This window comes from Oncorhynchus keta, chromosome 23 (genome assembly GCF_023373465.1).
Source record: "Oncorhynchus keta strain PuntledgeMale-10-30-2019 chromosome 23, Oket_V2, whole genome shotgun sequence".
NCBI lineage: Eukaryota > Metazoa > Chordata > Actinopteri > Salmoniformes > Salmonidae > Oncorhynchus > Oncorhynchus keta.
Window position 1 is genome coordinate 8496216 of NC_068443.1, and position 17419 is coordinate 8513634.

At 46.1% G+C, this 17419-nt stretch overlaps 1 pseudogene; it reads right to left on the reverse strand.

The window, feature by feature from the left end:
* Positions 1-17419, reverse strand: part of LOC118401765 (kin of IRRE-like protein 1) — an 83077-nt pseudogene that overhangs the window by 9396 nt on the left and 56262 nt on the right.

Here is a 17419-nt window from a genome sequence, read left to right on the forward strand (position 1 = left end):
CATGTTATCCCCCCTCCCACACTGTCCATCAACCTCATGTCGTCCCCCTCTCACACTTGATCCGTCAATCTCATGTCGTCCCCCTCTCACAATATCCATCGACCTCATGTCATCCCCTCTCTCACAATATCCATCAACCTCATGTCATCCTCTCTCTCACAATATCCATCAACCTCATGTCATCCCCTCTCTCACAATATCCATCAACCTCATGTCATCCTCTCTCTCACAATATCCATCAACCTCATGTCGTCCCCCTCTCACACTCGATCTGTCAACCTCATGTCATTCCCCTCTCACACTATCCATCAACCTCGTGTCATCCCCTCTCTCACAATATCCATCAACCTCGTGTCATCCCCTCTCTCACAATATCCATCAACTTTATGTCATCCCCTCTCACACAACCCCTTAACATCAGTACAGTTCTCATTCATTCTCTCTCTCTTGTCTTTGATCTGAATGTACTTACAAAGCCTTACAATTCACAAGCAATTATAACATATACAAAACATTTATAAGATTTTTATAAAGGGATATACATTAAAGTTGTTATAAAGTGTTACAGATATTTCCCAGGAAATTTCCCAGAATTCACTTCACTCACAATCTTGTCAGGTGGAGGGGTGCTGGCAATGTAGCACTTGACCTCCCCTCTCTCCCCTCTCATTGCGTACTGGACTGGTTCGCTGGAGATGATGGGAGGGCCTGGGGGGAAGAGACAGATAGGATGTCATTTCAGCTATATACACTCCAGTCATGACAGAACGTCTGATAATGAGTGGAGATTGAGTGGTGGAAGAGGTAATTAGTCGTTTAAATCTTCGTCATGGTTCTTATTATTAGTGTCTTTCTTTAACACGCTCGTCCTTTTACACCGTTGAAGCTAGAAACGTCATTCAAACGTTCAATTGTTCATATATATATATATTTGATACTTTTTCAACTATTAAGCTTTTTGTCCTTCATCCACTTTCATGGGATTCCCTCTGGATTCTATAGGGCCCATTGTGACATCATCACTCCCAACATGATATTCTATTCACTGTACATAATGTCACTTTTGACACATAGCAGTGAATTTTGACCACTTTCCCAAAAAAGTTAGGGGGTATAAAATCTCCCCCTGCTTCTCTGTTACTCAAATCTGAAAATCGTAACAAAAAATATCTGATACCAATATCATCTAATAATAATAATAATAATAATAATAATCTAATAATACACCTTTTTTAGTAACCACATACATATTTCAAACAACTGAAATTTGTACAATTTTCGCAGCACTTTAGACAAAAACCTGGGTGTGCACTATACGATTTAGCTGTCCCAGACACATTTTAGAGATCGGAGACAAAATCCCCATGCTGTTGCCTACTCGAGTTGTGTGGCTGTCCCCGACGCCTGATTCATGTGAGCCGGTCAGAGACCTATTGAGGGCTACTGATCCCGTCTTTTGTTTTGAAAATCGTGCAGTGTACATCTGGCGTTAGAGGGTATAAAAATCTTGGTCTACTTCTATACTATTTAAATCTGGTCTCAGAACAGAATGATCTGTTACCAATAAAAAATGACAGCTGTTGGTCAGAGTTTAAAGTGACGGAAAGCCGCTAGCTAACGCCAGCTAACAGCTCTCTCATGTCTCGTCACCGAGCAGCCCAAACGTAGCCATTGCTATGGAAACCAATGCATAATCATGAATACATTTCATAAATTAACATGGGTTTGAATGAGAACCACGGAATACAGAAGTAACTATTCAAAATGGTCCTTAATTAAGCTACAAAACAAAGTTTAAAACATTCTGCCTATCCTAACTTCAAATTCTTAAAAATCTGCACCAGCTATTGTCACGACTTCCGCCGAGGTTGGCTCTCCTGCCCGTTCAGGTGGTGCTCGGCGGTCGTCGTCACCGTCCTACTAGCCACTACCGATCCCTTTTCCGTTATCTGTTGGTTTGGTCTGATTGTTTTCACCTGTGTGTTAGTTAATTAGTATCTGTATATAATGTAGGTTGTCCCGTCCTGTGTGTTAGTTAATTAGTATCTGTATATAATGTAGGTTGTCCCGTCCTGTGTGTTAGTTTATTAGTATCTGTATATAATGTAGGTTGTCCCGCCCTTGTTTTGTGCGGGATTGTTTGTTTTTGTCATTTCGTTTCGGCCGTCGGTGTTTTTGTGTTTTATTTCTCCGGTTTGTCTGTTATTTCCTGTTTTGGATATTTTTCACCCTGTTGTTTGTATTTTTGGGTTGTCCGTGTTTATGGTTGTTCACCGGAGAATAAAACCTTTATTCACTATTTGCTCTCTGCGCCTGATTCCACCCACCTTGACTAGTCGTGACAGCTATAACTACGTAACTGTGTATAAATGAGCGTAAAATAACTAACCAACAGTAACTGTTGAACCGTTCAAGCTAGATACACCAAACCAACGTTCAAGCTATATACACCAAACCAACGTTCAAGCTAGATACACCAAACCAACGTTCAAGCTATATACACCAAACCAACGTTCAAGCTAGATACACCAAACCAACGTTCAAGCTAGATACACCAAACCAACGTTCAAGCTAGATACACCAAACCAACGTTCAAGCTAGATACACCAAACCAACATTCAAGCTAGATACACCAAACCAACATTCAAGCTAGATACACCAAACCAACGTTCAAGCTAGATACACCAAACCAACGTTCAAGCTAGATACACCAAACCAACGTTCAAGCTAGATACACCAAACCAACGTTCAAGCTAGATACACCAAACCAACGTTCAAGCTAGATACACCAAACCAACGTTCAAGCTAGATACACCAAACCAACGTTCAAGCTAGATACACCAAACCAACGTTCAAGCTAGATACACCAAACCAACGTTCAAGCTAGATACACCAAACCAACGTTCAAGCTAGATACACCAAACCAACTGACACAAAAACTCATGTAAACACTTAAAGAAAGTCCCACCATGTTTATTCACAGCAAATGACCATCTAGTTGTAACATAGTAGATAGTATCAGGGCCTGTATTCATTTAGGGGGGGAATTCTGACTTGAGTTAAACTCGGGGGAATGGAATGTGATTCCCTTATTATGCACTTTTCTCTCTCTACTGTAATTCTGACATTGAACTTAAGCATGAGAATAGCATGATATTCATCAGTTATTCCTTTGGGGTGGAGATTGAATAACGACTGAATCGTCCCCTTAGCATCTCAGAGTAGTAGCGCTGATCTAGGATAATTGTTGCCTTTTTAGATTGTAATAAATTGACAAAGGGGACCTGATCCCAGATCAGCACTTCTACTCTGAGACCCTTTTTGAATGTGGGCCTGTTGACGGGGATGACCGATGTCCTTCACAAAAAAAGTTTTTTACTAAAAAAACTGAAACTGATATTTATTTTCAATATATAAATAGAAAAAAGGCTTCAAAATGGCAAAGAGTTAAAATGGGAAAAACAAGAACTAAAAGATTAATAGAATAAAATAATAATCCTCACTGGTCTATCGTAGCTTACCACTCTCATTCCCTCGTACACTCCCATAAACATTTAAACAGGTGTAGCTCATTAGCTCAATTAGTGGGCGAGACCTACAATGACCTCTTTAGCCAATAGCAACTCAGACAAACAGTCAATTACTAGACACTTAACTGTTTCATGTAAAATGGTGGAATGAGATCTCTATGTCATGATACTACATAGTCCTGCGGTAGACAGCTTCTCACTGCAGACAACGAGCATCTGCCCCTCTGCACCATAGAATACACTGTTTCTGCAAAATGTTTTAATTTATTTTCAATAAATATATTCATAGGAAAAAAGGCTTCAAAATGGCAAAGAGTTAAAAATGTAAAAAGCTAAAAGGACTAAAAGATTACCATGAAATGGTAATAGAAAACAGAGCCCTATACATAAATAAACAGATAGCAAAACTTGTGGAACATTATTAGTCTTTTAAATGAGGATGTGTTCACATGGTCCCAGGGCCCAGGAGTAGTAACAGTAGAATCAAAAGGATATTCATGTTAGAAGTGACACTGTGCGTGCGTGTGTGTGTGTGTGTGTGTGTGTGTGTGTGTGCGTGCGTGCGTGTGTGTGTGTGTGTGTACTGAACACAGCATTGCTGTAACTGACCGTTGACTGTTAGAGTGACCTCAGTCTCTCCCACTCCGATCCTGGGGACGATGGCCTTACACACATACTGCCCCGCATCCACCTGGCTCACTGACTTCAGGACCAGCTCCTCGTTGTTACTGAGGACCTGAGAGCAGTACACACACACACACACACACACACACACACACACACACACACACACACACACACACACACACACACACACACACACACACACACACACACACACACACACACACACACACACACACACACACACACACACGAGGAGGGAGGTTTGATGGAAGCGAGTTGTAAAAGGAGAGAGAGAGATATTTAATTCATAAAACATGTTGATTTTCACAGCCGCAGGCTCCATTAAAGTTCCTGTAGTTGTTCTTAATTCGCTATAATGCATTAATAAAATATTTATGGTACAGGTTAGGAGTTCAACATTAGGAGGGTTTAAAACCCAACTGGGCATGGGGGGTAGTCTTAAGGTTGGAGGGGGTAGTCTTAGGGTTGGAGGGGGTAGTCTTAGGGTTAGAGGGGGGGTAGTCCTAGGGTTGGAGGGGGTAGTCTTAGGGTTGGAGGGGGTAGTCTTGGTTGGAGGGGGTCTTAGGGTTAGTCTTAGGGGGAGGGGGTAGTCTTAGGGTTGGAGGGGGGTAGTCTTAGGGTTAGAGGGGGGTAGTCTTAGGGTTGGAGGGGGTAGTCTTATGGTTGGAGGGGGGTAGTCTTAGGGTTGGAGGGGGGTAGTCTTAGGGTTAGAGGGGGTAGTCTTAGGGTTGGAGGGGGTAGTCTTAGGGTTGGAGGGGTGGTAGTCTTAGGGTTGGGGGGTAGGGTAGTCTTAGGGTTGGGGGGGTAGTCTTAGGGTTAGAGAGGGGGTAGTCTTAGGGTTAGAGGGGGGTAGTCTTAAGTTTGGAGGGGGTAGTCTTAGGGTTGGAGGGGGGTCAGGGGTTGGAGGGGGGTAGTCTTAGGTTGGAGGGGGGGTAGTTTTAGGTTGGAGGGTTGGAGGGGGTAGTCTTAGGGTTGGAGGGGGGTAGTCTTAGGGTTGGAGTCTTAGGGTTGGAGGGGGGGTAGTCTTAGGGTTGGAGGGGGTAGTCTTAGGTTAGAGGTAGGGGGGTAGTCTTAGGGTTGGAGGGGGTTGGAGGGGGAGTCTTAGGTTGGAGGGGGTAGTCTTAGGGTTGGAGAGGGGTAGGGGTCTTAGGGGAGGGGGGTTGGAGGGGGTACTCTTAGGGTTAGGGTTGGAGGGGGGTAGTCTTAGGGTTGGAGGGGTGGTAGTCTTAGGGTTAGTAGTCTTAGGGGAGGGGAGGGTAGTCTTAGGGTTGGAGGGGGTAGTCTTAGGGTTGGAGGGGGTAGTCTTAGGGTTGGAGGGGGGGGGTAGTCTTAGGGTTGGAGGGGGAGGGGGTAGTCTTATGGTTGGAGGGGGTAGTCTTAGGGTTGGAGGGGGGGGTAGTCTTAGGGTTGGAGGGGGGGTAGTCTTAGGGTTGGAGGGGGGTAGTCTTAGGGTTGGATGGGGGTAGTCTTAGGAGGTCGGAGGGGGAGGGTAGTCTTAGGGTCGGAGGGGGGTAGTCTTAGGCTTAGAGGGGGAGGGGGTAGTCTTAGGGTTGGAGGGGGGAGGTTGGAGGGTAGTCTTAGGGTTGGAGGGGGTAGGGGTTGGAGGGGGGTCTTAGGGTTGGAGGGGGTAGTCTTAGGGTTGGAGGGGGTAGTCTTAGGGTTGGAGGGGGGTAGTCTTAGGGTTGGAGGGGGGGGGTCGGAGACTTAGGGGGGGTTGGAGAGGGGAGGGTAGTCTTAGGGTTGGAGGGGAGGGTAGTCTTAGGGTCGGAGGGGGTGTAGTCTTAGGGTTAGAGGGGATCGGAGGGGGGGTGTAGTCTTAGGGTCTGAGTGAGTATGAAGTACAGGAGGGACAAGGTTCAACGCTGAGTAACGGCAATATTGACTTATGATGATTACCACTACTAAATGTAAAGAGTACCGGCTTCCAAAATAAGTTACATCCAGCACCTATTTCACTCCAATTCAAGCACTTGTAGCATGGATAAGGGCTTCAGGATATGGGCTTCAGGATATGGGGTTTCTGGGACCAGGAGAGCAGCAGAGTAGGGGTCAATTCAACTTCAATTCCATTAAATTCAGGAGGTATACCGAAATTCCAATTTCTCCCAAAAATGATCATAGACAAGCATTGAGAAAAATAATTTCAGTTCACTTCCTGAATTGACTTTATTGAAAAGGAATTGACCCAAAGCGAGGATCTATAGCAGAGGACTTGTCAGTTCTCACCATGCTAGAGCCCTTCTTGGTCCAGGTGAGTGTAAGAGGAGGGTTCCCGGTCCACTTGCAGTTGAGTTTGGCGTCAGAGTCAATGTCCACCGTAATCGGCGTGGGCGCCCCCTTCAGGATAGGACCATCTGACAGACAGACAGATACAGTCGTTAGACAGGTATATAGACGGACCAATATATGTATATTGTAGAGACAGATGGACAGACAAGTATAGTAGACAGACAGACAGACAGACAGACAGACAGACAGACAGACAGACAGACAGACAGACAGACAGACAGACAGACAGACAGACAGACAGACAGACAGACAGACAGACAGACAGACAGACAGACAGACAGACAGACATAGTAGATGCAGTGCTTTCAGAAGGTATTCAGACCCCTTGACTTTTTCCACATTTTGTGACATTACAGTCTTATTCTAAAATGTATTAAATATTTAGCTTTGGTATAAAATCGACACACAATACCCCAAAGTGAAAACACGAAAACTCGAAATTGGGCTCAGGTGCATCCTATTTCCATTGATCATCCTTGAGATGTTTCTACAACTTGATTGGAGTCCTGTGGTAAATTAAAAATATAATTGATTGGACATGATTCGGAAAGGCACACACTTGTTTTTATAAGGTCCCACAGTTGACAGTGAATGTCAGAGAAAAACCCCGGCATGAGATCGAAGGAATTGTCCGTAGAGCCCAGAGACAAGATTGTGTCGAGGCACAGATTTAGGGAAGGATACCAAAACATTTATGCAGCACTGTAGGTCCCCAAGAACACAGTGGCCTCCATCATTCTTAAATGGAAGAAGTTTGGAACCACCAAGACTCTTTCTAGAGCTAGCCGCCCGGCAAAACTGAGCGGGGGAGAAGGGAGAAGGGCCTTGGTCAGGGAGGTGACAAGAACCCGGTGGTCACTGACAGGGCTCTAGAGTTCCTCTGTGGAGATGGGAGAACCTTCCAGAAGAACAACCAACTGCAGCATTCTACCAATTAGGCCTTTATGGTAGAGTGGCCAGGCGGAAGCCACTCCTCAGTAAAAGGCACATGACAGCCAGCTTGAAGTTTGCCAAAGGGCACCTAAAGGACTCTCAAACCATGAGAAACAAGATTCTCTGGTCTGAAACCAAGATTGAACTCTTTGACCTCAATTCAAAGCATCACGTCTGGAGAAAACTTGGCACCATCCCTACAGTGAAACATGGTGGTGGCAGCATCATTCTGTAGGAATGTTTTTCAGCGGCAGGGACTAGTCAGGATTGAGGGAAAGATGACCAGAGCAAAGTATAGCAAGATCCTTGATGAAAATCTGCTCCAGAGTGCTCAGGACTTCAGACCGGGGCGAAGGTTCCCCTTCCAACAGGACAACGACCCTAAGCACACAAAGACAACGCAGGAGTGGCTTTAGGACAAGTCTCTGAATGTCCTTGAGTGGCCCAGCCAGAGCCCGGACTTGAACCTGATCGAACATCTCTGGAGAGACCTGAAAATTAGCTGTGCAGCAACTCTCCCCATCCAACCTGACAGAGCTTGAGAGGATCTGCAGAGAAGAATGGGAGACACTCCCCAAACACAGGTGTTCCAAGCTTGTAGTGTCAAACCCAAGAAGACTCAATGCTGTAATCACTGTCAAAGGTGCATCAACAAAGTACTGAGTAAAGGGTATGAATACTTATGTAAATGTTATATTTCCATGGATTTTTATTCATACATTTGCAAAAATGTGTAAAAACCTGTTTTTGCTTTGCCATTATGAGGTATTGTGTGTGTGTGTGAGGGAGAAAAAAACAACAACAATTTTATCCGTTTCAGAATAAGGCTGTAACGTAACAAAATGTGGATAAAGTCAACGGGTCTGAACACTTTCTGAATACACCGTAGATCTGTTGATCTGGCTGAGGAGCATAAAGAACATCATAATGCTCGAGCTGACGGTTCCACGGGAGGACGAGGGGATTGAGGAAGTACCCGGCACTGTACAGACAAGGGAATGGAAGGCCTGTCGGTGGAGGTTGGAGCAAGAGGTTTCCCAGGTCAGTTTCTGTGGAGGGCACTAAGTATCCTCAGAGTAAAAGGAGCACAGAGGAAGAAGATCGCACAGCTGGGCAGAAGGTAGAGAGAGCATCACATTGGCTGTGGCTGAAGTGGGAGAAGCAGGGGTTAAGCCACCTGGTTCAGTTCGGGCCTAATCAACGCAATCATCACACCCTTTGGAAGGTGTAGTGAGAATCGTCGAAACACCTAATGAAGAGGGGACCTCACCTGAGGATGAGCCAGGAGCAGCACAACTGCAGGTAAAATGATTGATACTGTACAATGGAGGCTGCTGAGGGGAGGACGGCTCATAATAATGGCTGGAACAGAGTGAATGGAACGGCGTCAAACACATGGAAACCATGGAAACCGTGGAAACCATGGAAACCATGTGTTTGATGTATTGGATACCATTCCACCTGTCCCGCTCCAGCCATTACCACGAGCCCGTCCTCCCCAATTAAGGTGCCACCAACCTCCTGTGGTGCGGTAGTAGGAAGACACAGGAAGACAGACAGACAGACAGACAGACAGACAGACAGACAGACAGACAGACAGACAGACAGACAGACAGACAGACAGACAGACAGACTAATATGCTATGCTGTCTCAGTCTCCTGCCTGTTTATCTGGAGGTATGGAACTAGAAATGTCAAGTCTGGGTGATGTTGGTCTTCACATGTAAATGCATGAGCTGTGGAAATGAATTTCCTTTTCGGAGGACAATCAAATCTATCTAATGGTCAGACTCACAGTGTACGTTGACCAGAATGCTGAGGTTGGTGTGTCCCACAGCGTTAAAGACTGAGCAGGAGACAGGCTCGGTGTGGAAGGAATGGTCTGCTGTAGTCACAAACACACTGTCTCTCATCCCCTCCAGGAGAACACCACCCTTCGCCCACCTGAGAGAGACACACACACAGGTGGAACAGCCTCATCAACACATACTGATCTTATATGTTCACATATCATAGACACACACTATCAGACACACTATCAGACACACTATCAGACACACTATCAGACACACTATCAGACACACTATCAGACACACTATCAGACACACTAACAGACACACTAACAGACACACTAACAGACACACTATCAGACACACTATCAGACACACTATCAGACACACTATCAGACACACTAACAGACACACTATCAGACACACTATCAGACACACTATCAGACACACTATCAGACACACTAACAGACACACTAACAGACACACTATCAGACACACTATCAGACACACTATCAGACACACTAACAGACACACTAATCAGACACACTAACAGACACACTATCAGACACACTATCAGACACACTATCAGACACACTAACAGACACACTAACAGACACACTATCAGACACACTATCAGACACACTATCAGACACACTATCAGACACACTATCAGACACACTAACAGACACACTATCAGACACACTATCAGACACACTATCAGACACACTATCAGACACACTATCAGACACACTAACAGACACACTATCAGACACACTATCAGACACACTATCAGACACACTATCAGACACACTATCAGACACACTATCAGACACACTATCAGACACACTATCAGACACACTATCAGACACACTATCAGACACACTATCAGACACACTATCAGACACACTAACAGACACACTATCAGACACACTATCAGACACACTATCAGACACACTAACAGACACACTATCAGACACACTAACAGACACACTATCAGACACACTATCAGACACACTATCAGACACACTATCAGACACACTATCAGACACACTAACAGACACACTAACAGACACACTAACAGACACACTATCAGACACACTAACAGACACACTATCAGACACACTAACAGACACACTATCAGACACACTATCAGACACACTATCAGACACACTATCAGACACACTATCAGACACACTAACAGACACACTATCAGACACACTAACAGACACACTATCAGACACACTATCAGACACACTATCAGACACACTAACAGACACACTAACAGACACACTAACAGTCACACTATCAGACACACTATCAGACACACACTATCAGACACACTATCAGACACACTATCAGACACACTATCAGACACACTAACAGACACACTATCAGACACACTATCAGACACACTATCAGACACACTATCAGACACACTAACAGACACACTATCAGACAGACACACTATCAGACACACTATCAGACACACTATCAGACACACTATCAGACACACTATCAGACACACTATCAGACACACTAACAGACACACTATCAGACACACTAACAGACACACTATCAGACACACTATCAGACACACTAACAGACACACTATCAGACACACTAACAGACACACTATCAGACACACTATCAGACACACTATCAGACACACTATCAGACACACTATCAGACACACTAACATGCACACTATCAGACACACTATCAGACACACTAACAGACACACTAACAGACACACTATCACAGGTAGTATTCACTAGACACCTAATGGAAGAAAACTAACTGAAATGGGGAGGGACTACTTGAACTTGTCCAATAGGAAATGCTTGTTTTTGGTATTCTGTTGCAAAGTATTTTGTTATGTTTTGCTGCTACAGTACACACTAATGAATACCACCCATCAAACACACTAATGAATACCACCTAGCAAACACACTACTGAATACCACCCATCAAACACACTAATGAATACCACCCATCAAACACACTAATGAATACCACCCATCAAACACACTACTGAATACCACCCATAAAACACACTAATGAATACCACCCATCAAACACACTAATGAATACCACCCATCAAACACACTACTGAATACCACCCATCAACACACTAATGAATACCACCCATCAAACACACTACTGAATACCATCCATCAAACACACTACTGAATACCACCCATCAACACACTAATGAATACCACCCATCAAACACACTACTGAATACCACCCATCAAACACACTACTGAATACCACCCATCAAACACACTAATGAATACCACCCATCAAACACACTACTGAATACCACCCATCAAACACACTACTGAATACCACCCATCAAACACACTAATGAATACCACCCATCAAACACACTACTGAATACCACCCATCAACACACTAATGAATACCACCCATCAAACACACTACTGAATACCACCCATCAAACACACTAATGAATACCACCTAGCAAACACACTACTGAATACCACCCATCAAACACACTAATGAATACCACCCATCAAACACACTAATGAATACCACCTAGCAAACACACTACTGAATACCACCCATCAAACACACTAATGAATACCACCCATCAAACACACTAATGAATACCACCCATCAAACACACTACTGAATACCACCCATAAAACACACTAATGAATACCACCCATCAAACACACTAATGAATACCACCCATCAAACACACTACTGAATACCACCCATCAACACACTAATGAATACCACCCATCAAACACACTACTGAATACCACCCATCAAACACACTACTGAATACCACCCATCAACACACTAATGAATACCACCCATCAAACACACTACTGAATACCACCCATCAAACACACTACTGAATACCACCCATCAAACACACTAATGAATACCACCCATCAAACACACTACTGAATACCACCCATCAAACACACTACTGAATACCACCCATCAAACACACTAATGAATACCACCCATCAAACACACTACTGAATACCACCCATCAACACACTAATGAATACCACCCATCAAACACACTACTGAATACCACCCATCAAACACACTAATGAATACCACCTAGCAAACACACTACTGAATACCACCCATCAAACACACTAATGAATACCACCCATCAAACACACTACTGAATACCACCCATCAACACACTAATGAATACCCCCCATCAAACACACTACTGAATACCACCTAGCAAACACACTACTGAATACCACCCATCAACACACTAATGAATACCACCCATCAAACACACTACTGAATACCCCCCATCAAACACACTAATGAATACCACCCATCAAACACACTACTGAATACCACCCATCAAACACACTACTGAATACCACCCATCAAACACACTACTGAATACCACCCATCAACACACTAATGAATACCCCCCATCAAACACACTACTGAATAATAGCAAACACCCATCAAACACACTAATGAATACCACCCATCAAACACACTACTGAATACCCCCCATCAAACACACTAATGAATACCACCCATCAAACACACTACTGAATACCACCCATCAAACACACTACTGAATACCACCCATCAAACACACTACTGACTACCACCCATCAACACACTAATGAATACCACCCATCAAACACACTACTGAATACCACCCATCAAACACACTAATGAATACCACCTAGCAAACACACTACTGAATACCACCCATCAAACACACTAATGAATACCACCCATCAAACACACTACTGAATACCACCCATCAACACACTAATGAATACCCCCCATCAAACACACTACTGAATACCACCTAGCAAACACACTACTGAATACCACCCATCAACACACTAATGAATACCACCCATCAAACACACTACTGAATACCCCCCATCAAACACACTAATGAATACCACCCATCAAACACACTACTGAATACCACCCATCAAACACACTACTATCAAACACACTACTGAATACCACCCATCAACACACTAATGAATACCCCCATCAAACACACTACTCAAACACACTACTGAATACCACCCATCAACACACTAATGAATACCACCCATCAAACACACTACTGAATACCCCCCATCAAACACACTAATGAATACCACCCATCAAACACACTACTGAATACCACCCATCAAACACACTACTGAATACCACCCATCAAACACACTACTGAATACCACCCATCAACACACTAATGAATACCACCCATCAAACACACTACTGAATACCCCCCATCAAACACACTACTGAATACCACCCATCAAACACACTACTGAATACCACCCATCAAACACACTACTGAATACCACCCATCAAACACACTACTGAATACCACCCATCAAACACACTAATGAATACCCCCCATCAAACACACTACTGAATACCACCCATCAAACACACTACTGAATACCACCTAGCAAACACACTACTGAATACCCCCCATCAAACACACTACTGAATACCCCCCATCAAACACACTACTGAATACCACCCATCAAACACACTAATGAATACCACCCATCAAACACACTACTGAATACTACCTAACAAACACACTACTGAATACCCCCCATCAAACACACTACTGAATACCACCCATCAAACACACTACTGAATACCACCCATCAAACACACTACTGAATACCACCCATCAAACACACTACTGAATACCACCCATCAAACACACTACTGAATACCCCCCATCAAACACACTAATGAATACCACCCATCAAACACACTACTGAATACCCCCCATCAAACACACTAATGAATACCCCCCATCAAACACACCACTGAATACCACCCATCAAACACACTAATGAATACCACCCATCAAACACACTACTGAATACCACCCATCAAACACACTAATGAATACCCCCCATCAAACACACTACTGAATACCACCTAGCAAACACACTACTGAATACCCCCCATCAAACACACTACTGAATACCCCCCATCAAACACACTACTGAATACCACCCAGGGACTAATGAATACCACCCATCAAACACACTACTGAATACCACCTAGCAAACACACTACTGAATACCCCCCATCAAACACACTACTGAATACCCCCCATCAAACACACCACTGAATACCCCCCATCAAACACACTACTGAATACCACCCACCACCCATCAAACACACTAATGAATACCCCCCATCAAACACACCACTGAATACCACCCATCAAACACACTACTGAATACCCCCCATCAAACACACTACTGAATACCCCCCATCAAACACACTACTGAATACCCCCCATCAAACACACCACTGAATACCACCCATCAAACACACTAATGAATACCCCCCATCAAACACACCACTGAATACCACCCATCAAACACACTACTGAATACCCCCATCAACACACTACTGAATACCACCCATCAAACACACTACTGAATACCCCCCATCAAACACACTACTGAATACCACCCATCAACACACTACTGAATACCACCCATCAAACACACTACTGAATACCCCCCATCAAACACACTACTGAATACCCCCCATCAAACACACTACTGAAGGGAGATCAAACACACTACTGAATACCCCCATCAAACACACTACTGAATACCCCCATCAAACACACTACTGAATACCCCCATGGAATACCACCCATCAAACACACTAATGAATACCCCCCATCAAACACACCACTGAATACCCCCCATCAACACACTACTGAATACCACCCATCAAACACACTACTGAATACCCCCCATCAAACACACTACTGAATACCACCCATCAACACACTACTGAATACCACCCATCAAACACACTACTGAATACCCCCAGGGGAGGGATGAATACCCCCCATCAAACACACTACTGAATACCCCCATCAAACACACTACTGAATACCCCCCATCAAACACACTACTGAATACCCCCCATCAAACACACTACTGAATACCCCCCATCAAACACACTTATCCAACAGACTCCCACTGACCGGATGCCCATGATGGGGGGGTTGGCGGTGGCCTGGCAGGAGAAGGTGACTCTCTCTCCCTCCAAAACAGACTGTGGCTCCATGGAGAGATTCACCTTGGGGGGGTCTGCAGGAGAGGGAAGGAGGGAGGGAGGGAGGGAGGAGGGGGGGAAGGAAGGAAGGAAGGAAGGAAAGAAAGAAAGAAAGAAAGAAAAAAAGAAAGAAAGAAAGAAAGAAAGAAAGAGAAAGAAGGAAGGAAGGAAGGAAGGGAGGGAGGGAGGGAGGGAGGGAGGAAGAGGGAGGGATTAAATAAACCTGAAACACAGTCACACACTCATACCTTAAAACTACTAACATACACACCCTCCCACCACCGACACACACACACACACACACACACACACACACACACACACACACACACACACACACACACACACACACACACACACACACACACACACACAAATACACTTACGGTGGACGTTGAGGGTGACGGTGGTGCGTTTTCCCATGGGGACAGGATGGGTTGCTGGCCACACAGGTAAAGTTGCGTCCCGTGTCTTTGTCCTCTGGGATGATGGGTAGGACAGAGGGGAGTCACTCTCTTTCTGTCTGGAAGAACCAGGGGGGAGGGGGGAGATAGGGAGAGATGGGGAGAGAGGGGAGAGGGGTAGGAGGGAGGAGAGAGGGGGAGGATGAGGTAGAGAGAGGGGGTAGAGAGGAGGATGGGGTAGAGAGAGGGGGAGGATGGGGTAGACAGAGGGGATGGATGGGGTAGAGAGAGGGGGAGGGGAGACAGAGGGGAAGGATGGGGTAGACAGAGGGGGAGGAGGGAGACAGAGGGAGAGGATGGGGTAGACAGAGGGGAGGATGGGGTAGACAGAGGGGAGGATGGGGTAGACAGAGGGGGAGGATGGGGTAGACAGAGGGGGGAGGATGGAGTAGACAGAGGGGGAGGATGGGGTAGACAGAGAGGGAGGGATGGGGTAGACAGAGAGGGAGGGATGGAGTAGACAGAGGGGGAGGATGGAGTAGACAGAGAGGGAGGGATGGGGTAGACAGAGAGGGAGGGATGGAGTAGACAGAGAGGGAGGATGGAGTAGACAGAGGGGGAGGATGGGGTAGACAGGGAGGGATGGGGTAGACAGAGGGGGAGGATGGGGTAGACAGAGGGGGAGGATGGGGTAGACAGAGGGAGAGGATGGGGTAGACAGAGGGGGAGGATGGGGTTAGACAGAGGGGGAGGATGGGGTAGACAGAGGGGGAGGATGGGGTAGACAGAGGGAGAGGATGGGGTAGACAGAGGGAGAGGATGGGGTAGACAGAGGGGGAGGATGGGGTAGACAGAGGGGGAGGATGGGGTAGACAGAGGGGGAGGATGGGGTAGACAGAGGGGGATGGGGGAGAAAAGGGAGAGGATGGGGTAGACAGAGGGGAGGATGGGGTAGACAGAGGGGGAGGATGGGGTAGACAGAGGGGGAGGATGGGGTAGACAGAGGGAGAGGATGGGGTAGACAGAGGGGGAGGATGGGGTAGACAGAGGGGGAGGATGGGGTAGACAGAGGGGGAGGATGGGGTAGACAGAGGGGGAGGATGGGGTAGACAGAGGGGGAGGATGGGGTAGACAGAGGGAGGGATGGGGTAGACAGAGGGGGAGGATGGGGTAGACAGAGGGGGAGGATGGGGTAGACAGAGGGGAGGATGGGGTAGACAGAGGGGGAGGATGGGGTAGACAGAGGGGGAGGGGGGGAAAAGGGAGAGAGGGGGGGGGTAGACAGAGAGGGAGGATGGGGTAGACAGAGAGGGAGGATGGGGTAGACAGAGGGGGAGGATGGGGTAGACAGAGGGGGAGGGGGAGAATAGGGAGAGAGAGGGGGGGTAGACAGAGAGGGAGGATGGGGTAGACAGAGGGGAGGATGGGGTAGACAGAGGGGAGGATGGGGTAGACAGAGGGGGAGGATGGGGTAGACAGAGGGGGAGGATGGGGTAGACAGAGGGGGAGGAGTAGACAGAGAGGGAGGGGGTAGACAGAGAGGGAGGATGGGGTAGACAGAGGGGGAGGATGGGGTAGACAGAGGGGGAGGATGGGGTAGACAGAGGGGGAGGATGGGGTAGACAGAGGGGGAGGATGGGGTAGACAGAGGGGGAGGATGGGGTAGACAGAGAGGGAGGATGGGGTAGACAGAGAGGGAGGACAGGGTAGACAGAGAGGGAGGATGGGGTAG